The 24,810-nt window shown below is 33.5% G+C and overlaps 1 long non-coding RNA gene and 1 other non-coding gene across 2 annotated transcripts; both read left to right on the plus strand.

Annotated features, from left to right (window-relative positions):
• Positions 1 to 12,829: 12,829 nt before the first annotated feature.
• Positions 12,830 to 14,480, plus strand: LOC114392014. Its single transcript, XR_003662224.1, has 2 exons — positions 12,830 to 12,926; positions 14,375 to 14,480. It is a non-coding gene; the product is annotated as an uncharacterized LOC114392014 (long non-coding RNA).
• Positions 14,481 to 23,790: 9,310 nt separating this feature from the next.
• On the plus strand, positions 23,791 to 23,897 carry LOC114394341. The gene has a single exon (XR_003662741.1). It is a non-coding gene; the product is annotated as a small nucleolar RNA R71 (small nucleolar RNA).
• Positions 23,898 to 24,810: the final 913 nt, after the last annotated feature.

A 24,810-nucleotide genomic window follows, 5' to 3' on the forward strand; every position in this document is an offset into this window, starting at 1 on the left:
GATTTAGAGGAGAATGTTTGTATGGACCAACCAATGGGGTTCTCAGTTGAAGGAAAGGAACACATAGTGTGCAAACTAAAGAAATCAATATACAGTCTTAAAGTAAGCTTCCCGCCAATGGTATTTGAGGTTTAATGATGCCATTGTTTCCTTTAAATTTAAGGCAAATACTGTTTATCAGTGTATGTATCTGAAGGTCAGTGGGAGTAAGGTTATTTTTCTAATTCTGTATATTGGTGATATCTTGCTTGCAACTAACGATCTTGGTCTTCTTCATGAGACTAAGAAATTTCTCTCTAGAAACTTTGAAGTGAAAGATATGGGTGAGGTAAGCTATGTGATAGGGATAGAAGTATTCCATAATAAATCACAAGGATTGTCAGACTTATCTCAGAAAGTATATATATTGATAAAGTACTAGAGAGATTCAAGATGGAAAGGTGTTTAACACCACCTATTCTAATTTAGAAGGGAGACTAATTTAGTCTCGCAGAATGTCCTAGAAATGATATGGAACGAAAATAAATGAAAGCTATTTTGTATGCATCAGTTGTTGTTGCATCTGAAAGCTGAATTTGTAGTATATTTTGAGGCTACAATTCAGATTAATTGGTTGCGGAACTTTATTTCAGGGCTTGGAATTGTCGACAGTATTGCTAGGCCGCTGAAAATGTATTGTGATAACTCCGCAACAATATTTTTTGTAAGAACGACAAGTACTCTAAGGGTGCTAAGCATATAAAATTGAGGTACTTTGTCGTGAAGGAAGGAGTTCAGAAACAAAGAGTGTCAATAGAACATATTAGCACAAACCTTATGATAGTTGACCCTTTGAATAAGGGATTATTGCCCAAGACATTATAGAACATGTTGAAAGATGGGCATTATTGTTATTGATGATCATTAAGTGTAATTTACCTTATGTAATTTTGCTGACACTCTGAGCTCAATTATGATATGTTTCTGATTACCTGTTATCTATGTTTGCATGCATGTTTGTGTTAGAGTAATGTTAACAGGTTTTGTCTTGAATGAAGACATTATGTTGGACCAATTATGTACTCCTAACTAATGGTCACATTAAGGAGAAGACTAATTTGTAGTACATGGAAGGGACTATGTGGATTAGATGATGTACAACCGCCATGACTCAAATTGGTTCCTATTCTTAATCATGAAATTATGATGTACCCAATGTATAGAACAATTTAGTCAATTTTAATGCGCATTATGTTAGTTAATCTATTTATTTATTTACTCCATAATGTTTATTAATGTCACATGAGCCAAGTGGGAGAATGTTAGAATTTATGTCTCATGTGAGAGGCATGTGACTTATGTAGGGACTAATAAGTAAATAATTAACGATTAAGGACTAAATTGTAATTGGGCTTAATAGGAGAAGTTTCTAGGATTGACTGCTACTTGATGGGAGTAGTGGTTATAAAAGGGGCTTAATACCCACTAACGTGAAATAAGGTCCCCTTCCTGACCTGAAAAGTGTTCTCTCTCACTCATAGCCATCACTAACGGAGAGAGGCAGAAAAGAAAGGCCAAAGGAGTGAAATCTTATTTCTCTCCTATTTCAAGGAAATCAAAGTGCACCGGAGAGAAGTTCCTATGGAGAAAGGTACAAGTCTTCCTATGGAGAAAGGCACACATCATTATCTATTGTTGTTTATTGATTGTCTGTGAGAACCATAGGTTTCAAGATCTTGTTGTTTCCTATCATTGATAGTCTAGGAAACCCCTTAAGAATTTTTGCATATTTTATGTTTGATTTATGATATAAAATATGATGCGTCCACTTTTATCTCATATACCAAACTTAAAATATGCATCTGAATTTTGAACAATCCGATCTTCATCTTACCGCATACTGGTTTATAACTGCGTGAATGCATAAATGCAACCAATTTGGTTAAGCCAAAATGAAGGAATCGAAACCCAACCAGTTAGACTTTTCACTTATTCATGCAGTAAATGATAATCGCTAGAAGAAGATTGGACAACTCAAATCTCAAATACTTAAAAAGTCTGATTTAATAAGATAAAGCATGAGCCCATCGATCTTTATCAAATGGTGTTCCAATTCGCTTACTACGTGAAGGTGTGAAAAATTCGGCCCCAGGAAATCTGAATCTGGATATCGATTGATTGCGATCACTTTTTATATGGTTAAATGTTAATTATGCAGTCATGATCTAGGGGTAAAATATAAAGTTTCATCTTCGTTTAAAGCTTTACTTTTTTAACTTCTATAAAATTCTTATAATATAAGAAAATTTGTTAGTGATGCAGACAATCCAAGTCTCAAGTCAATAATATTAATGAGTTCAAAACTGTCAGTGATGTTGAAAGTTGCAAAGAGAGAAAATATATGTTCCAATGAATGAGGACTTTTTTTTTAACAGAACTTTTTCTTAAAAGAATTTTACAGAACTCTTAGAAGTTAAGAATGGAGAGAGTAGTATAATTTGAACATATCTTGTGGAAAAGTGTAAGGATTTGCTTAATTTTGTTTCGGTTTTTTATTTTTAAAACTATTTTGTAAATAATTTTGAAGAACTGATTTTCAGCATAAAATAAGGCGGAAAATTGGTAAGTATTAATTTGATAACAATTTTTCAAAAGAGAAAGTAGAAAATCATATTTGATAAAACTTATTGAGAATGCATTTTTTTGTTTCCTACATATTTCTCTGTTTTCAGAATTAGAACAACAAAAGTGAAAACAGAAACAGGTTGTTTCCGTATGAGTTATAAAAACAATTACATTGAAGCAGTTTTGATTTTTTTTTTTTCAAAAGATATTACTCAAACATATTTCTGTTTATAATATTTTGTTTATTCCACTTGTAGGATAAGCCAGATGCTAATTAATTTGGTACAAGTGATGACACCTATGGCAGTTGATGATGACAATGAGAATTCTCCATTCTGATTGCAGAAGAAATCCAAACAGGAGTGGAGATGCACATTATGTCATATTAATGCCACAAGTGAGAAAGACTTAAATGATCATGGTCAAGAAAAAAAAAACGTAAGGCTAAAGAAGCATCTCCGAAAACTCAAGAAGTAGGTAAAGAGTACCAAATGTGTCGACAACAAGGAAGAAGTTTAAATATTATTGTGCATTTTGTCAGTTTGAAATTTGCTCAGAAATTGTGTCCCAAAGCCATAAAAATGGAAAAGAGCACCTGGCTAATATCAAGAAAAGTGGTGGCTCAAATTTTGGGGTAATATAGAGGGAGTAATATTGATATTGAGGTATTGATATATGGAATTTTTTTTATTAAACCATTTTTTAAGGGAATCTCGATCTGCGCAAGTGATGGTAATTAAGTTGTTGTGAATTCATTGGAGTTAATACATTTCAATATTTAGGTATGATCCCTAGTATCCCTATTACTCCTCCCAGTTGTGTTGTGTATTACTCTTTTCCGTTGCTTTATGTCTCTCTTTCTCTCTATGATTTATCATAGAAGGCAACAATAATTTGATGTTTGATTTATTGGCATTCACTTCACAAATGTAACACACTACTATAAACGTCCTTGACCAAATTAAAGAGGAATTTGACTTTTGTTCTTTGTAAAAAAAAAATACTACCATTAAAGAAAAAAAATTAAATGGATAGAAATAAAAAGAAAAAAGAAAAAATATAAACTTATTTACACAAAATAAATAATATTATCAAGTTCAATATATCGTCCGTACATAACTAATCAAACATCTTCCATATATTAATACTAAAATAGATATTTAAATATTTTTTTAAATGGTAAATTTATTTTCAAATTTAGATAAAAAATGTGTAAAGTGAAAATTAAATATACATCCAAATTTCATTTAAGCAAGTTATATTTAAAATTACTTTGGTAAAATATAATTTTTAATTAATTTACTTATTTATTTACTTCATATAAATATTTTCACTTCACAAATGTAATATACACTACTACAAACGTCTTGACCAATTTAAATTAACGGGGAATTTGACTTTTGATCATTGGAAAAAAAAAACCATGCAACCATGAAAGAAAAAAGTTTAAAAGGATAGAAATAAAAAGAAAAAAAATAAACTTATTTACACAAAATAAATAATATTATCAAGTTCAATGTATCATCTGTACATCACTGATCAAACAACTTCCATATATTAATACTAAAATAGATTTCTTAAGATTTTCTTAAATGGTAAATTCATTTTCAAATTTAACTTATTTAAATAAAAATATGTGTAAAGTGAAAATTAAATATACATTCAAATTTCATTCAAGCAAGTTATATTTAATCAATGCATTTTATTTTAAAAAAACATTTAATGTGTATGTCAAATGGAAGGTTTTTTCACTATTTACATACTACTTCCTCGTCTCTTTACTTGTCTTTTAAGGTTATTTTTATATAAATCAAGAAATATAATAATTTTTGTTTATTTTAATAAAATAGTTGTTTGATTTTACATTGTACCTTCTTTTCTTTTCACTCCATAATAAATAAATCTATAAATTAATTAAATATTAAGAGAGAAGTAAAATTATAATTGATAAAAAAACTAATTAATCAATATTAAACTTTATAAATGAAAAATATATAAAAACAAAAATCTTCCAAAAATCCAACAATTAAAAGGAAATGGATGTAGTACAATTTATGAAGTCTTCAATGTTGCATTTAATGTAATTAAGTCACCATAATAATGAAGGTAGAATAAATGTATCTACAATTAATTCCATTACAATATTGCAATAATTATTTAATTTTATGTCAAATGGAAGAACTTCAATTAATTACTTTTCAATTAATGAATTAATTACAATAATTAATTGCTATATTGTCCTATGTTAAAGATAAAATACATTAATTTCAATTATTTAATGCATTTACTATTTCAATAAATGTTTTTAACAAAAAGTTTGTCCAATATTTTAGTCTAAATACTCTTTTCATCCCTAATTATAAAATATTTTTTTAAAAAAAATTTATTCCTTTTTATATAATATCATTTTGTAAATTCTATATGCAATAATTATTTTTTTTTCAAATCCTTACTTAATTATTCTATCTCCAAAATATTAATGAGAAACAAAGAAGTTGATAAAAAGAGGAGAAAAAGATAATTATAAAATTACAGTACAAATAATTAACAAATTTAATTCAATAATCATTTTTGGTAAGGAGCGTGAATGAGTTGAAATAATATTATAATTGGGGACGAAGAGAGTATAAGAAAAAATATGTCACACTAACTAATTGAGAAAGCTAGTTAATCACATTTTATTACATTAATTTTAATTAAAAGTATTTTTTTTCCAACTTACTTTTCATGAAATTTGGTATAAGAAAAAGAAAGAGTAATTGAAACCAACATTTCAACTAAATGAAAGGTATTTTAGAGATAGTAACATTAAATGAAGTAAAATTAAAATCTTCTTATATTTGAGACAAAAAAAAAAATATTTTTTCTTATATTTAACAAAGGGAGTACTATATTACAATAAACATGTTTTTTTTTACCATTATTTGTATTGAGTCTTCCACTTGTTAATTTATTAATAATATTAAATGTGTGTAACAAATGAATATTTAATGCTTAAAACATGAAATAATAAATATTTCAAATACTTTAACGTATGTATTAAATATTTTATATGTTGTATTAAATATTTTAACGTATGTGTTAAATATTTCAAATTTAACTTATTTAAATAAATAAAAATGTGTAAAGTGAAAATTAAATATACATCCAAATTTCATTCAAGCAAGTTATATTTAAAATTACTTTAATACAATCTAATTTTTAATTTTACTTATCTGTTTACTTCATATAAATATTTAACTTTTTAATAATTTATTTACTATTTTCTTCAGCAACAATAGAAAAATTTTAAAAAAATAATTTTTTTATTAAAATCATTATATTTAATATTTTACCAATGCATCCTCATTTTTATTTAAGTAAATATTTTAGAAAAAGGTTTATCAGATATATTAAATTACTAATGATATTCTCGATATGAAACCTAAGAAAAAATAAGCTAATGGTGCCCTCGTTTAAAAGTCAAGATTTTAAATTTATTTTTAGATGTTATTTGTTAAGATTTATATGGAATAGTTTGCATTCAATACATTTAACTAATTAAAAATAAAACTTCTCTAATTAATTATATATAACAAAGAATTTTTTTTTAAAATAATATAATTATTGTTTAAAATTGAAAAATAAATAAATAATTTTTTAAAAAGTATATAATTCAAACGTTTTTATTGTTTAAAATTAATATTATTTAAAATAAAATAAAATAATTTTTTATATTTTATTGTTTAAAATAAAATAAAATTAGTATGTTTTGAAGACTTTTTCCTAATTTAAATTTTATTGTTTAACAAGTCATTGAAAAGTCTTCATTATTGTAATCAATGCATTTTATTTTAAAAAATATTTAATGTGCATGTCAAATGGAAGGTTTCTTCACTATTTACATACTACTTCCTCGTTTCTTTACCTGTCTTTCAAGGTTGTTTTATATAAATCAAGAAATATAATAATTTTTGTTTATTTTAATAAAATAGTTTTTGGATTTTATATTGTACCTCCTATTTTTTTCACTCCATAATAAATACATGTATAAATTAATTAAATATTAAGAGAAAAGTAAAATTATAATTGATAAAAAAGTAATTAATCAATATTAAACTTTATAAATGAAAAATAAAAAAAATCTTCCAAAAATCCAACAATTAAAAAGAAATGGATGTAGTACAATTTATGAAGTCTTCAATGTTGCATTTAATGTAATTAAGTCACCACAATAATGAAGGTAGAATAAATGTATCTACAATTAATTCCATTACAATATTGCAATAATTATTTAATTGTATGTCAAATGGGAGAACTTCAATTAATGACTTTTCAATTAATGAATTAATTACAATAATTAATTGCAATATAGTCCTATGTTAATGATAAAATACATTAATTTCAATTATTTAATGCATTTACTATTTCAATAAATGTTTTTAACAAAAAAAAAGTTTGTCCAATATTTTATTCTAAATACTCTTTTCATCCCTAATTATAAAATATTTTTAAAAAATTTGTTTATTCCTTTTTATATAATATCATTTTGTAAATTCTATATGCAATAATTATTTTTTTGCAAATCCTTACTTAATTATTCTGTCTCCAAATATTAATGAGAAACAAATAAGTTGATAGAAAGAGAAGAAAAAGATAATTATAAAATTACAGTACAAATAATTAACAAATTTAATTCAATAATCATTTTTGCTAAGGGGCGTGAATTAGTTGAAAGAATATCTTAATTGGGGTTGAAAAGAGTATAAGAAAAAAACATGTCACACTAACTAACTAAGAAAGTTACTTAATCACATTTAATTGCATTAATTTTAATTAAAAGTAATTTTTTTCCAACTTACTTTTCATGAAATTTGGTATAAGAAAAAGAAAGACTAATTGAAACTAATATCTCAACTAAAAGAAAGGTATTTTAGAGATAGTAACATTAAATGAAGTAAAATTAAAATCTTCTTATATTTGAGACCAAGAAAAATATACATGTTTTCTTATATTTAACAAGAAAGGGAGTACACTATACTACAATAAACATGTTTTTTGACCATTATTTGTATTGAGTCATCCACTTGTTAATTTATTAATAATATTAAATGTGTGTAACAAATGAATATTTAATGCTTAAAACATGAAATACTAAATATTTCAAATGCTGTAACGTATGTACTAAATATTTTATATTTACTAATAATCAATGTTTTTTCCTTTTCTCAATACTTGATTATCACACACGTCACCAAAATCAAACATCATCACATAAAATGACATCTCTAAATTTAGACCATCTGATGGAATGAGAACACTTTGTTCTCTCAATGCGCCTTAGAGGCGTGCACACAAATACCCCTTAGTCACACTCACATCTATTTAATGACACATTCAAACTCAACACTCACTACTAGAAAAATGGCTTTTTAAGACACGTGATTTACGACGGTTACTTGAGGAACCGCTTTAGAAAGTGGTGCGGTGGCATTTTTGTAATTATTGTGTAACAAATTGCATTTTACGACGCACTTTCTAAGGCGGTTATTGAAAACCGCCTTAGAATGTTATGTTTTATAAAATTTATGCCGGTTTTTAGAAAAAAACCGTCGTAATTCTAAAAATAAAAAAGGGAAAACTGCTTGCTCCATCGTTTGAACCTCGCGGCTGTTTCTGCTAGCTTTCGAGATTGCTTTGAACCCTAGAACTTTGTGCTTGCTCCTTCGTTTGAACCCTCACTTTCTTTGACATTGACCTCAGCGATTTTACATTGAAGCCCTACCCCTTCTTCCATTTAAGCTCCTTCACCTCTTTGACTTCATTGCTCCAACTTCTCGGCTCGAAGTTTCGTGAAGACAGAGATTGGTTAGTCAGTTACTAACTTTGTTAGGTTTAGCTTATTTTAACCTTGTTTTAGGTTAACTGGTTCGTGTACTGTTGAAGAAAGGTCGCGGGTTCCATGTAATTTCTTTTAATGGTGATGTTTGGTAATTGTCGTTGCAGGGAAGACACACGCATGTCATCGATGACTTGTTGATGAAGAAGCTGATGCATTTTTGAGTGGGCTGCAAACGGGTCAATGGCTATTTCTTATTGAAGCTTTCGTATGGTGTCTTATTAGTAAACTATATTTTGTCATTAGCTAAATTCTCAGCAAGTCCATCTAAGATATAAAAGTTTTTTTAATGGATAGATTATAAACCAAAGCTAAAATTATTGTCCCATACCTGAGCTGCCACTTCAGAATCAATGGGATTCTTTCCTATCCCAATCCAGATTACTACAACAAAAGCAACCACGATGATGAAAACTAGCAAAGTAACCTGGAAAATCACGAGTCATTATACACAAAGGAAATACATTGTAAAGCAAATTATTAGACAATTGAAAAAATCAAGGTGAAAATGATAGTGTAAAAATCAAAACTACATAAGAAACATTCGTTCCCCATACCAAAATCACAATCTTTTGCCGATTTCCAACACGACCAAACCGAAAAGGAAAGCACTTTCTATGGCTATCTATGCTTGCTAAATTTGATTCATTTGAAGTCTTCTCCAACAAAGGGTTGTCACAAAAACTTCCTTCATAGTCATCATCATCATATGCCTGATGGCAAAGGTCAACCCTGCAAAAGGAAACCCAAGTGCAATATAGAAACCAATTCATATTTAGCAGTACAAGTGTCTAAAATTTGATGATATAGACAAACATCTGCAAAGCACAAGTACTTTCTCAATATTCATTCAATAAAGCACTGTTTTTTTCATGTAAATGTTAGCAGAAGACTTCTAGGGCTCCCCCCTCCTCCAAAAAAAAAGCACACACCTTGAACCTTTTCTGCAGAAAATTTTCATGTTCTCTTCTCCAATATTTCACTCATTGCCATACCACCCCAATTTTGTTCTTGTCTAGGCAAATTCTTGTTATTTTATCTCCATCACTAACTTTATACAATGTCAGAATTTAGGCAAATAATATAGCCGAGGCCTAAGGTCAAGCTTTATAATTAGTAGTGACCATACCCGAATATAGAGGTCAGTGAAATCTCACAAGTGCATATCTTTGTTCTCATGTGAAACACACTGTTTGGTCCTAGCTAGCTTTTCCCTTACCATTTTCTACCTAGCCTTTCAGAGATCACATGTAGTGTTCCCTTCATTTCATTTGGTAGCAATTTGAAAGATATCACTCTTTGAAAATGAGGGTCCTCTGTTTTTTCACTTTTTGCTAACAATTAGCATACATACACGAGCTACAAACTTAGTCAACTCAACTAAGATTACGCTATGCAAAAGCTGCAATGTGTCTAATGTCTATGCTCGAGCCAAAGCTTCTTATTAGAAACTTTTGTAAGGTTTATAGATACAATAAAATTTACAAATGTTTGTATAGAATAAGTTACTTAAAGTACTGACACGTATCCTAATCTGATATCAATACTCCACCAATATGAATATGAGAAGTATCCAAGCCTTTAAAAAAATATGAAAATATGATATAATTACATGTAAGACTAATAAGCATGAATAATATTAAAACATAAAAGTATTATCTCTTTATCAATCAAACATAAAATTTGTCCTCTTTAGAGATGATCTCAAGAAAGTAATGAGATTGATACTCCTATTTGTAGACAATAGGAAGTGATTGATGATGACAATGATTTCTAAATTTTATTTTATTTTTAGTACTGTTCAAAAAGCGTGTTATTAAGTTTGGAATTGCAACTATATATTTATTATGGTTTATACAATTTTATATATATCATATCAAGATATATATCTTACGCAAAATATATCCTCATTTAGAATTTTGTTTTCCTCACTCACCCTGTGTACTTCATCCTCTAAAGCCTGCTTACAAGATTCCACATTCCCCAGTATTTCCACTTTACTGTTAAGTTTAGAAGCAAGAGATCTAAGCTCTTCCTGAGACTGAGAATGCAACTGCTGAAGAGTTTGGAAAGCAGGTTCAGCCTCAATGAATTGCAGTCTCTCCTCTTGTATGCAACCCCAAAGTCTACCCAATTCCTACTGCTTCTCATTAAGTTCTTCACTTTGAGACCCCACTTTTTGTGCCAAAGATTGTAATTCTGACTGCAGAGTGTGATTTGATGTCTCTAAGAGAAGACATTTCTATTCTGGACTCTGTAACTTTTCAACCCCATCAACTATCTTGGAATTTAGCCTATGCACCTCCTCTTCAGCACAAGAGAGCTTATACTCCAAACTGGAAATTATCTCCATGCATTGCTGATAATGGAGAGCAGCATCTTCCTTTTCTTCATTAAGTTTAGTAACTTGTAATTCCAAAGCTTCAATTTCTTTTTCTGCTATATCGACATGCTCCTTAATCCTTCTTGCATTCTCCTCAGCTTCTTTTATTCTCTCCTCCAGTTTTGATATTGTCTCCAAGCACTGGTTATATTGAACAAGGGTAGCTTCCTTTTCAGCTTCTACTCTAGCAAGTTCCTGCTTTAGGGACTCAGACTCAGTTTCAGCTTTAGTAGCTCGTTCATTAAGTTCTCCTGCTTCCTTTTGCAAAGAAGAAATATTTTTCTCCAGATTAGATATTTTCTCCAAGCATTGCTGGTACTGAAGAAGACTAGCTTCACTTTCAGCCTGTAATTTGATTTGGGCTTCCTTCAAGGCTTGAACTTCAGCTTCAGCTTTACTTGCTCGCTCATCGAGTTTTCGAGAATTCTCTTGTGCAGTAGACACTTCTAACTCGAGATTAGACATTTTCTCCAAACTCTGCTGATATTGAAGCAAGCCAGCTTCCTTTTCATCTTCTAATTTGGCAATGGCTTTCTTCAAGGCCAAAATTTCTGTCTCATCTTTTGTCACACGTTTAGACTCAGACAAAGTGTTGTTGCTTCCACTGTTTTGCTCATTACTCTCCTCCCGCGTCTCAAAAAAATTGAGCCCCCTTCTAGCAAACTTTGGAAGATTTTCTTGTTCTCCAGGGATGTAGAGATCATTGAGCTGTTTCAAACCGGTTTTGTTCAAAGGAGAATCGGGTTCACCAGTATAACCACCATTTCTTTTGATAGCATGGAAATGAGCATAAACATCCTTTTGTGGTTCATCTGGATCAAGAAATGCACCCTGCTGGGTGTCGCATTTTTGGAGTATGTGGCTCAGTCTCCGTAGGAGAAATGGCAGGTAAATCATCTGTCATCATCATAGGAACTTGATTAGGAAATGCTTCAGCCATGGTCTTATGGGCGTGGCGGATCACTCCAGTTGCATGATCATATCTCTCAGCCAATGCCCGATATGCCCTGTAAAACTCTTCAACCATTTTCATAAGCTCTGGGCATTTTTTATAATACATTTATGCTCTCCTGGCAAAGGAATCCGCATCTTCTTCAATAAGCTTAATCATTTGCTTCACCTTGGCATCCATATCTGTGCAAGAGGGAATATCCTTGTGATAAGTTCAAACATTTTTAAAACACAGACAGTACCAAATGGATGATAACAGAAAAATTAAATATTGTCACATCTCTGAGAGAGTAAGCAAATAAACGATATAATTGAGAATAAAGGAAGTAGACTTGGCTCAACATACTAGCACATACAAAGCATGTAACATGTCCCTGGAGGAAAGAACTAATATGTTGTGAAAAAAAATAAATCACATCTCTCCATGCTTCAACATCTATAGCTAGAAAAAGAAAAATATTTTGGAGAAGATATTAACTAACAAAGATGATTTGAAAATATTCATGTAGACACACATTTGCAGTTTCAGGAAAATGCTTCCATAAAAATCCATATATGCCCCCTTAAATTTTGAAATGAAACTGAAAACAAATTTAAACCACATTTTATTATTGTGGCAGACATTACTGAAGATGAAATATACTTTCATTGGCAAGTCCTATATTATAAAGCTTCTAGCAGAAAAAGCATTTTGGCTACAATTTTAAGGCCTTATAGTCATAACAATCTCAACAAATTCCCTTTCAATTCGATGTCAGAAACATATATTTTCCCCATATATAACAAATCGATAAATGGTGTGTGATTCAATGAAGGTGCCAATTCATGAAAAATAAATGCTAAAAACCAAGTTCCCCTCGGACACGTAACGACGTTCGACGAATCCCATTACGCTCTTCGTAAGGCCCATTTTCGGCCCAACTCGAAGTCACAACAAGGTCTTCTACTGCATACTCTTTTCTTCCTTCATCGTCATCACACACTTTCTCTCTCTAACTCATTCTCACTCTCTCTCTCTGAATTTTCTCCTCTGTCTGATTCCTTTTATTAATTGGAGTTTACTCGCTCCTTTTCCTTTCCCTGAAAACATTTCCTCGTCGTATTGATGTCGTTATGTGTTGTTTTCTCTCTCTTACTTTTTTTTTGTGATAATTTGTATTTTCTCAATTGATTTGATTTTCTCTTTGATCATTGTATTGAGCTGTTGTATACGATTCTCCAATCGCTTATTTGCTTTTCTGATTTTATTTTTTCTGTGATTAATTTTGATTTATTTGTCTCAATTTTTGTTGTTCATTTCTGGATTTTGATACTGTGATCCTTCGGTTATTTGAGCTTTAGGTTCATGTCTTCGATTTCTTCTGATTACATCTAATTATTATTCTTTGTCTTTGTATGAAATGTTTACTTCTGTGCCTTTTTGGTTCAATCCTCAAATGTTATGTGAAAGACTAGAATAGTCTTAGGATGTTGCTGCTCTTTACCATGTTTGTTTGGTGAATAATTCGTTTAGATGTATTAGTTCATGCTTTAGTCTTGCCTTAAATTGGGTGTGTTAATCGAAGTCAGTTTAACTGTGAGATTTTTCCTATTTTTGAATCACCGTGTGCTTTGGGTGATTGTTGCTATTTTTGTGTTTGTTCTCTTTTCTAGTAGCTTCTGAATCGTGTAGGCTGTTATCAATTATCAATATTGTAGGTACTTGTAGATCAGATTTCTAGTTGATTTCCTTTTCTTCTTTTCTTGTCCGGGGTGAAATTACTGAATTATTTGTTGTTTTGTTCTGTTACGACCTACCCTTTTCATAATTACTACCTCGTGATTTGTTGTTTTTTTTCTCTTCTGTTTCATCTTCCCATAATATTTGGAATGGTATAGAATATAAAAGTTTTTCTAACTAGCGGGACAAATCCAACTTTCTTAGAAGATGGACAGAGTCTATACCATGGATATTAAACCATTGAACAGTGTAGGAATGAATGACTGCTAGTCTCTGAGTAGGGAAAAGAAAAAACAAGAAAGTAGAGAGAACCTTTGTGTGAGTGATGACTTGGTTTGTACATATGCTGCAAATCATATGTGATTAGTTATGTCAAGTGCTGTCCAAACTCTAAATGATGACTTGACCTTTGTGTGAGTGATGTATAATGGATAAGCAAAGGTGTTTGGCAATTAGAAACATGTCTCTTTCTAGAGATTCAATAAGAATTTGGAAGAACAATTTACGTGAATTGACACTAGAATAATACAAATAGTAGCATGTCTATGATCTTAAGGTTTGGGTTCTTTACCAACAACAACTATTCCTTTTAATCAAACTTGTCTACTTTTATGTGTGATGTTTGGTCTTCATTCTTTTATGCTTAATAGGAACCAAATTTATTATTTGAGACATGCATTTATCAAACTTTTGTAGTATGTAGAAAATCTATTATGTTATCAGCTTTACACACTTTCTTTCCAGTCATATAATTATCAAGTTCATAAAAATGTTAAGGAATTATTTTAAAAATATTTTGAGTCTTTATTTTGCATTGGCTAATCTAATTATCCTATAGGAAAAGGGCCGACCACTTCCAAAATTTGGTGAATGGGATGTCAATGATCCAACCTCAGCTGAGGGGTTCACAGTGATTTTTAATAAGGCCAGGGATGAGAAAAAGACAGGTGGCAACCCAGATTCACCAAGAAAGACTGCCACTGATCCTCATAGCAAACCTGCAGTAGAGCCTGGCAAAACTCAAACTGTAAGATGTTCTTGATGAATTCTCTCTCTACTTACCTGACAAACACACCATTGTTTTTATTTTTAATCTGAATACATCATATTTTGGTCCATCTGAACAGGAATTTTAACCATGCAAAAATGCTGATTGTGTTGTGACATGTGTGTCACGTCATGTATGCCTGTGTTCTTTGCATGAGTTGAGAAACTATTGGATGTGACATTTTCAGTAACTTGAGAAAATATGGTAGAACAAGAATACTAGCTTTGGCCTACTAAATTCAAGATGTATTAAAACTCTGATTTATAGTTTGTAAATTATAACCTCTGCTGAGTTTTCTTCCCCCTCTTTGTTAAGAATACAGAGCCTTAGCATACTAAATCCATGATGTATTGAAACCAAGACTTATAGTTTGTAAATTATAAACTCTTTTGGGTTTTGTTCCCCCTCCTCATTTTGGTATCAATCTTTGCCGGCCTACTAAATTCATTCACAGTATTCACTCTTGGTTGAAATATATTTTTTCCTTATTAAGCTGTGATTAAGATCTTGTTAAAAGCATTAAAATGTCCAAAACAAAAAAAGGAAAAGATGGCCTTAATTCAATATATCCTGAAGCAACAAGGCATGAAAACAATAGAAACATTGGTTCATCCTTCATACATAAATTGTCATTACACTGGCCTTCATTAACATAGCCAAGCCTACCCATGTATACCTGTTTGTGGGACATTCTGATGCCCTTGGATTCACAATCCGGCATGTTATCTTCATGTTGGTCAACCATGTCAGTTGCATTTTCTAGGCAACAGTCTTCGAGTTCTAGTGATTATTTTATATCTCTGATCGATGACAAAGAAAATGACAAAGACCTAGAGACATTCTGACGTCGTTTGAGGATAGAAAGCTCTTCCTGGCCCAAAAATTTATCATTTTAGTTAAATTAGCAACTCACATAAAACTTATACTACAAGAAATAACTGATACCACCTTCAAAAGTCGAATTTGATGTTGTAAACCAATTACATCCCCAGTAGAATCTTCGTTCACCACAGCCTACATGAACAATATATGGAATGTATAGTGATAGGTTGATGAGATTCATTCCTTTGAAAGAAATTTAGACTGATCATAGAATGACACTCACATTATTATGCCAAATATAGTTCCAGATAAATAAACAAACCTGATAGAAGGGCTGACATTGGCAATGATCATTGTTTTTGAGTTTTCGCCAAGAGAGTCCTGCATTTTATGCCAAATAGTGATGAACAAAAGAACCCTGAGACTAAAGAGTCAAACTAAACCAGCATATAAATCAACCTGAAGAAGAAAAGTTAGTCTAGAGTCTTTGTAAGGGATATGCCTCTGCTTCCCATTTGCCACATCCACTAGTATCATAATAACATGACTGCAAGAATGATTAGAGAATACTAGTTACTCAATGAGAAAGCAAAAATAAGACAATTCAAAATCTTAATGTATTAAGCTAAAATGTAAATACCCCAAGGTAGATAATGATTTATTGATGTTAGCTGCTTCTTTTAAACGCTCCCCCTCAGCACCAGAAGTCTTCTGTCTGTTAGATATATGATAATCATAATGATAACTTGGTTCATAGGATACTTTATGGGTTTCAGCAGAGTGCGTTCCAATCCTGTACTTCACAATTTAATTGACATATTTCATCATTTTTACTGGCTATTTCCTGTTCCAGCACTTCTAGAGCCTCAAATGCTGCTGATCGAGGCCGTACCCGAATCAAATAAACATGAAAATGCAGTAACTAGGAAGTGATCCTAGGTCGTTTCCCAACGAGCAATGGCAAACCAAATGTTCATAGAACAAGTAAACTAGAATATGAAACTACTAATATTAAAAACGGGTTGTTTCCTCTGATTCAGAAGCCATTCTCTTATCCTGGGTTATGGAGAATTCGCCCCTAACAGTCAACCACTTAATCCAACCCTATTTCAATTTACTAAGCGAAAATCAACTTAGGGTTGTCAATACGTGATTAGGCAGCACATACACCAGTTAGCCCTTTGTCCATTAAGCATGAACACAAGTTAGGCTCAGAGGCAATTAATCGAACACGAAGCGTGCACTGATTAATGTTCACGAATTTGGGATAACTGGTGAAGGGAAAACTGCCAGGAAACCACATTACAAACGAAACCTCAAAGAGAGTTGGGCTTCGTCCTCAAAAGGAAACAACACCAGAAAAACTAGCCTTCCATAGATTCAAACAGAAAACGCAAATGAAACATGAAACAGAAACGTAAATGAACAGAAATGTAAATGAAACAGAAACGTAAATGAAAGTAGAAGAAGAAGCAAGAACGAAATTGTAATTAGAAGCAGAAAACGGAAAATTGCATTAAGAACGAAAATAGTAGCCTTAGAATAGAAAAACGTAAAAACCTAAAACAAAAGCTCTGAATAATAAAATAGCATAACAAAATAGCCTTGCACGAATCCCAAGGCTGCTATTTAAAAAGAGTCACTCAAAGTCACTGGGCCCTATTACAATACTCTGGCCCAAAACGAAATAAACACTGAACAACATAAAATAAAATTGCGAAATTTCCTAATTAGAAATTAACTAAGGTAAGCGCTGCTTTATTTGCCCTCTTCAAGTCCATAACCAAAATCCGGATTAAGCCCAATGTTTCATTAATTCCTGAAATTAGATTAAAAACATCAAATTAGCTAAATGAGCCCAAATAATAAAACTGCCTGATTAATTGACAATTAAGACCAATCAGTAATTAAAATGGTGCAAAAAGGGTTTAGAAAATAGAAGAAAATGATAGCACATCAAAACCCCCCATACTTAGCCTTTTGCACTCCTGGGCAAAATGAAACAAAGAACGAAATCCAAGGATATCAAAGAGAGACAAACAAAAACATTCACATATTTCTCAATGAACATCAAGGAATGAACGGAATGGGTAACATCTAACATAAGGAGATCCAAAAAGTCAAGACATTCATGAAAAGTGAAAAGTGATAAAGCCTCACAAGATATACACTCTATCTCTCAAGTGTCTAGGCTACTATTTACCCTCAAAGCACCCATGAAAACAAACACCACATAAACTTGGCAAGATTCTAAAATTGACAATCAACCCATAAACACAAGCACATGAGGATCAAAAGGTCTTTTAAGGTTGTAATGAGGCCAAGGACAAGGTATGGAAAAATATGGAATAAGTGGCTAAATCCCAAAGGAATAGAGGAGCAATGGGGAATAAGTGCATATTAAGAAAAAAATAAGAAAATAAAAAGAAGTAAAGATAAAATTTAAACATAAAGAGTAGAACCAAGAGTTTCATCATTCTTGTGCCATTTAAGATCTTATTCAACTTTATTGCTTTTCTTTTTCTTTTTTCGATTTTTTTGTTTACTCTATAGCCTTTGAGAAACAGCATTTCATTCAGCATGCCCAACATTTAACCAATATACAATGTACATCAAGTATGGCCCAAAATACATCATGAAGCATAGCCAACAAAACAAGTTATCCAATGAAACAAAAACCCCCCCACACTTATTCCCAAAACAATTCCAAAGCTCCAAAATTCCTTAAGGATATGGTGATATCATGGTTTTTCATTTAAGGCTTGTAGTGAGCTTCAAAACAAGGAAAGGGAAACAAGGCTCAAAAGGGCTATCAAAGGAATTAATTCAAGGTAAGTCCATTTGGCTAGAAGCTTATAAGAAAAAAATTGCCTCAATCATTTCCAAATATGCATGTGAATTAGGAAGCATCAACAAGAATCAAGCCAAGGCTATTGTGCAAGCAATCAATGGGGCAAAACACACCAAATGATTATGATGATGGATGGCTCAAATTCTCACAAAGGTAAACTCATCACTTTCAAATTGAGCTTTCAAAACTATCATGACATGTAGAGGAGAATCAAGGATTTCAAGTCACAAAATGTCAAGAACTTTTATTTTCAAAACAATTACCCATTTCTTGAACATATCCTATAATTCAAAGAAAAACATGCAAAGTCGTACATGCACACAAAATTGACCCAAAATATTAAACTAAAAATCCAACGAAACTAACAACATTAACAAATTAACACAACTAACAAATTAACAAAACCAAAAAAACTAGCAAAACCAAAAAACACTCCCCCCATACTTAAACAACACATTGTCCTCAATGTAGCACAATTAAAAGATTAAAAACAATTAAATCATCAAATAGAATCGGACAAGTGTAATAAAAGCAAAGAAGGAGATAGGAAAAGAAAAACTCCCTAAGTCATGGTGGAGGAAGAGTAGGATGGAGTAAGGAAGTCTCTTCCACCACTACGTCCACTAAAGAAGGGTTCGTGAGGAATGGCTTAAGTCGATGTCCGTTGACCTTGAAGCTCTTGTTTGTGGAGTCGCTTTTGATCTCAACTGTACCATAAGGAAAAACATTAGTAACAACAAAAGGACCAATCCACTTAGACCTCAACTTACCACTTATGAGTCCAAGCCTAGAATTATACAATAACACTTTTTGCCCAACCATGAAGTCCTTCTTAACTATCATGCTATCATGGAACTTCTTGGTCTTTTCTTTGTAGAACTTGACATTCTCGTAGGCTTCTAGGCGGATTTCATCTAACTCACTTAGTTGCAACTTTCTTTCCTCACCAGCTTGATCCATAGAGAAGTTGCAAGTCTTCACTGCCCAATAAGCTTTGTGCTCAATTTCCACTGGAAGATGACATGCCTTTCCAAAGACAACCCGATAAGGAGACATTCCTATGGGTGCTTTGTAGGCAGTCCGATGTGCCCAGAGAGCATCATCAAGCTTGGTACTCCAATCTTTCCTGCTTGGCTGCACAATCTTCTCTAAAATTCTCTTGATTTCCCGGTTAGAAATTTCTGCCTGTCCAAAGGTCTGGGGGTGGTATGGTGTGGATACCCTGTGTACCACCCCGTACTTTTTAAGCAGGGCATGCATTGTTCTGTTGCAAAAATGGGTTCCTTGATCACTAACAATTGCTTTAGGTACTCCAAACCTGCAAAACAGATTAGACCTGACAAAGTCTGCAACAACTTTAGCATCATTAGTTCTAGTGGGCTTGGCTTCCACCCATTTTGAAACATAGTCAACTGCAAGGAGAATGTAAACATAACCAAAAGAGAAAGGAAAAGGGCCCATGAAATCTATACCCCAGACATCAAACACCTCACAGAATAGCATAGGTTGCTGAGGCATTTGTTGTCGCCATGTAAGTGTATTTCCTGCTCTCTGACACTGCTCACAAGTGCAGCAGATCTTCCACGCATCTTTAAAGATAGTGGGCCAATAAAAACCACAATCAAGCACTTTGCGAGCTGTCCTTTGAACACCCAGATGACCTCCCGGTGCGGAAGAATGACAGAACTACAAGACTGAGTCAGTCTCATGATCTGGAATGCATCGTCTAATTACCTGATCACTGCACAATTTCCACAAGTAGGGGTCATCCCAAATAAAATGCTTAGCATCACTTTTAATTTTATCTTTTTGGGCCTTAGATGCTAAGGGAGGAAAAACAGAGGCAACTAAATAATTGACAATGTTAGCAAACCAGGGAGTAGAAAGAGAGTCAGAAATACTATACAGTATATACAAATGATCATCCGGGAAACCATCCCGAATGGGTGTATTCGCATCCGATACACGTTCGATTCGACTCAAATGATCAATAACTAAATTTTGTGCTCCGCTCCTTTCACGGATCTCCAAGTCAAACTCTTAAAGCCAGAGCATCCATCAGATCAACCTAGGCTTAGAATCAGCCTTCTTCAACAAGTACTTTAGAGCTGCATGGTCAGTATAAACAATAATGCGGGTACCAAGCAAATAAGATCGAAATTTTTCAAGAGCAAAAACTATGGCTAGAAGCTCTTTCTCAGTAGTAGTATAATTCGCTTGGGCAGCATCTAAAGTCCTAGAAGCATAATATATCACCCTAGGCAATTTATCAATTTTCTGAGCAAGGACAGCCCCCAATGCATAATTTGATGCATCACACATAAGCTCAAAAAGGGCTGTCCAATCGGGTGCCTGGATGATGGGGGTGGTAGTCAGCGCTCTTTTGAGGCAATCAAAAGCCTCTTTGCATCTGTCATTAAAGTCAAACTCCACCTCCTTTTGCAAAAAGTTGGACAGTGGAAGGGCTACTTTGCTAAAATCCCTTATAAAGCGCCTGTAGAATCCTGCATGACCTAGAAAAGATCGCACCTCTCGCACAGAAGAGGGGTAAGGCAATTGTGAAATAACAGAAATTTTTGCAGGATCTACTTCAATACCCTTATTGGAAATAATGTGGCCTAAAACTATACCTTGCTCAACCATAAAATGACATTTTTCAAAATTTAGAACAAGGTTAGTTTCAATGCATCTATTCAAAACTTTTTTCAAACTATCCAAGCAACCATCAAAAGAGGATCCATATACAGTGAAATCATCCATAAATACCTCTATGCAATTTTCTAAAAAATCACTGAAAATACTAATTATGCACCGCTGGAAGGTACCAGGGGCATTGCACAGGCCGAAAGGCATCCTCCTATAGGCAAAAGTGCCGAAGGGGCAGGTGAATGTGGTCTTTTCCTGATCCTTAGGAGCAATAGTAATTTGCATATAACTAGAAAAACCATCAAGGAAATAGTAGTGGGATTTACCTGCCAGGCGTTCAAGCATTTGGTCAATGAATGGCAGGGGAAAATGGTCCTTTTTGGTAACCTGGTTCAGCCTCCTATAGTCAATGCAGATTCTCCAACTGTTCTGCACCCGAGTAGGAATCAGCTCCTCCTTCTCATTTTTTATCACTGTGAGGCCGGTCTTCTTCGGGACTACCTAGACGAGACTCACCCATTGGCTGTCAGAGATAGGATAAATGATTCCAGCTTGCAAAAGCTTGGTTATCTCTTTCTTCACTACATCAAGAATCACCGGGTTGAGTCTCCTCTGTGGCTATCTTACTGGTTTAGCTCCATCCTCTAAATTTATTTGATGCATACATATGGATGGGCTAATACCAGGAATGTCCGCCAGGGTCCAGCCTATAGCCTTCTTATGCTTCTTGAGAACAAACAACAACTTCTCCTCTTGCTCATCAGCAAAGGAGGCAGATATAATCACTGGAAAACTCTTGCTATCATCCATGTAAGCGTATTTTAAATTTGATGGCAGAGGCTTCAATTCTGGTGTGGTCGGCTGGATAGTGGTAGAAGGAGATGGTTTCTCAGCCTTTACCTCATAAAGAAAGTCAGAGGTATGTGTACTTCCTGAAACATGGTTAGTCCTATCTGACTCTATAAAATCAATTTAGAGAGGTAAAACACCACCACCAGACATGCAATCAATATCACTCTTGGATTCACTCTCAGCATCAAATTTAGACATATGACCAAGTACAATTTCAGACTCAATGCATGAAGAGTGGGAGGCATGCAGATTAGAATAAAGATCAATCATGTATTCATCAACAACATGGTCAATTATTTCAGCACGAAATACAGAAAGATCTTCAAATGGGTATTTCATAGCATCCAGAATATTAAAATGAACAGTTATATCACCAAACTCCATGGATAGTGTGCCTGCATCTACATCTATCTTAGTTCTAGCAGTTTTCATAAAGGGTTTGCCTAGAATGATGGGAACTGATCCTTGAGAAAATCCATCCTCCATATTCAAAATATAAAAATCAACAGGGAAAATCAGTTCACCAACTCAAACCAAGACATCTTCTATAAACCCAACAGGATAGGCAACACTTCTATTAGCTAAATGAATCACCACATCAGTTGACTGCAAGGGACCTAGAGATAGAGAATTAAAAATAGACAGAGGCATAACACTAACAGAAGCTCCTAAATCTAGCATGACATTGTCAAACTTACTATTCCCTATAATACAAGGTATGCTGAATGTACCTGGATCTTTACATTTTTCAGGAATTTGGGGAACAGATTTACCAATCAATGCGGAGACATTTCTGCCCATGCTAATTCGTTCACTTCCTTTAAGCTTCCGCTTATTAGTGCACAGCTCCTTCAAGAATTTAGCATATCTTGGAATTTGCTTTATTGCATCCAGCAGAGGTATGTTTACCTCTACTTTTCTAAATGTTTCCAAGATCTCTTTCTCTGCCTCTTCCATTTTTTTGTTGGAAAATGCTATTGGAGGGAATGTAAGAGGAGGGATGTGTTGCTTCTGCAAATCAGAATTACCAGTGGAAGAAGATTCACCTGCATAGAAATTGTTAGGTAAATTTTTGTCATCACCTTTTTCTGGAGTAGAGTGAAGTTTGGCAGATTCATTTGCAGATGAGGAAGGTGCTACGGGTTGAGGTCCTTGACACTGCTTTCCCGACCTCAATGAAATGGCACTGACATTTTTGGGATTTTGGACAGCTTGGGAAGGCAACTTGTCAGAATTATGGGACTGTTGTTGATTCAATTGTGTAGCCAATTGTCCCATCTGATTAGTCAAGCTCTGAATGGAAGCTCTGGTCTCTTGTTGAAACTGCATGTTCTGCATAGTCATTTGCCTCACAAGTTCTTCGAGGGAAGGTTGTGGAGGGGCCTCAACTGTTGGCTGTTTCTGGGGCAGTTGCTGTTGTTGGATTGGTGGAGGAATGTATGGTCTGCTTGGGCCAACAACATTTTGGAAGGAAGGAGCAGGCTGTTGTTGTTGTTGCTGAGGGCTAGACCATCTGAGATTAGGGTGATTTCTCCATCCAGGGTTGTATCTGTGGCTGGAGAGGTCATAATTGTTCTGCTGTGGTTGATTTTTTTGCTGAGGTTGAGGAGGTCTATTGTAAATATTTGCAGCATAAGCTTCAGGTTGCTCAATTGCTCCAGGTTGCTGCATGGAAGGGCAAAGGTCTGTATGGTGGTCAGCAGAGGAACACAAACCACAGACCCTTGCGACAGGTACAGATTTTTGGTTCAAGGCCAACTGGGTTACCAAGTTAACCAATGCATCCAATTTGCCTTCAAGCTTCTTAGTTTCAGATGATGCAGCTGAGTTTGTAGCTACCTCATGCACTCCTCTAATGACTATAGCATCATTTCTGGCGCTAAACTGCTGGGAGTTGGAAGCCATCTTCTCAATTAAATTTCTGGCTTCAGCAGGAGTCATGTCTCCAAGGGCTCCACCACTGGCAGCATCTATCATACTTCTCTCCATATTACTGAGTCCTTCATAAAAATATTGGAGAAGCGGCTGCTCTGAAATCTGATGGTGAGGGCAACTGGCACATAGTTTTTTAAATCTCTCCCAGTATTCATATATGCTTTCTCCACTGAGTTGTCTAATACCTGAGATATCCTTCCTGATGGCTGTGGTCCTGGAAGCAGGGAAATGTTTTTCTAAGAATACTCTCTTCAGGTCATCCCAGCTCGTGATGGACCATGGAGCAAGGTAATACAACCAGTCCTTTGCCACTCCCTCTAAAGAATGAGGAAAAGCCTCCAGAAATATATGATCCTCTTAGACATCTGGGGGTTTCATGGTGGAGCAGACAATATGAAATTCCTTCAAATGTTTGTGCGGGTCTTCACCTGCAAGGCCATGAGACTTTGGAAGCAAATGAATCAGTCCAGTTTTAAGAATATATGGAACATCCTCATCAGGGTATTGGATGCACAAGCTTTCGTAGGTGAAATCAGGTGCAGCCATTTCCCTTAGAGTCCTCTCACGGGGTGGAGGTTGTGCCATGTTCTCAGAATGTTCAAAATCAGAATGCTTAGAATCAGAATGCTCAAAATTGTAATGCTCAAAATCAGGATGTTCAAAATCACCAATAACAGAATGCACAGATTCACCAGTAATGGAATGCTCAGGATGATCAAAAGGTATAAAATGATGCCTAACTAATCTATGAAATGTCCTATCTATCTTAGGATCAAAGGATTGTAAGTCAGATGGATTGCCTCTAGTCATACACTACATTCAGCATGCACAACTAGTTGCTTTGTCATGTAAATAAAGGTGCAGGTTTGAACTACAGCTACCCTCAAATGATATCCAAATGACTTGAAATTTTGTGAGCAACCTTATAAAATGATGAGAAGATAGCACAAAAAATCTCAGGCAAAAATTCAAAGTCTAACTATGGAAGCTAAAAATGGTAGGTTAAGAAAAATAAGTGAATAAAACTTGAAAAATAAAAAGAAGTTACCACAAAATATAGATTAAAAGAAGTTACCACAAAAAAATTCAGCCAAAAATAAGAACTCTAGCTACTAAAACA

Source organism: Glycine soja, chromosome 17 (genome assembly GCF_004193775.1).
Source record: "Glycine soja cultivar W05 chromosome 17, ASM419377v2, whole genome shotgun sequence".
Lineage (NCBI taxonomy): Eukaryota > Viridiplantae > Streptophyta > Magnoliopsida > Fabales > Fabaceae > Glycine > Glycine soja.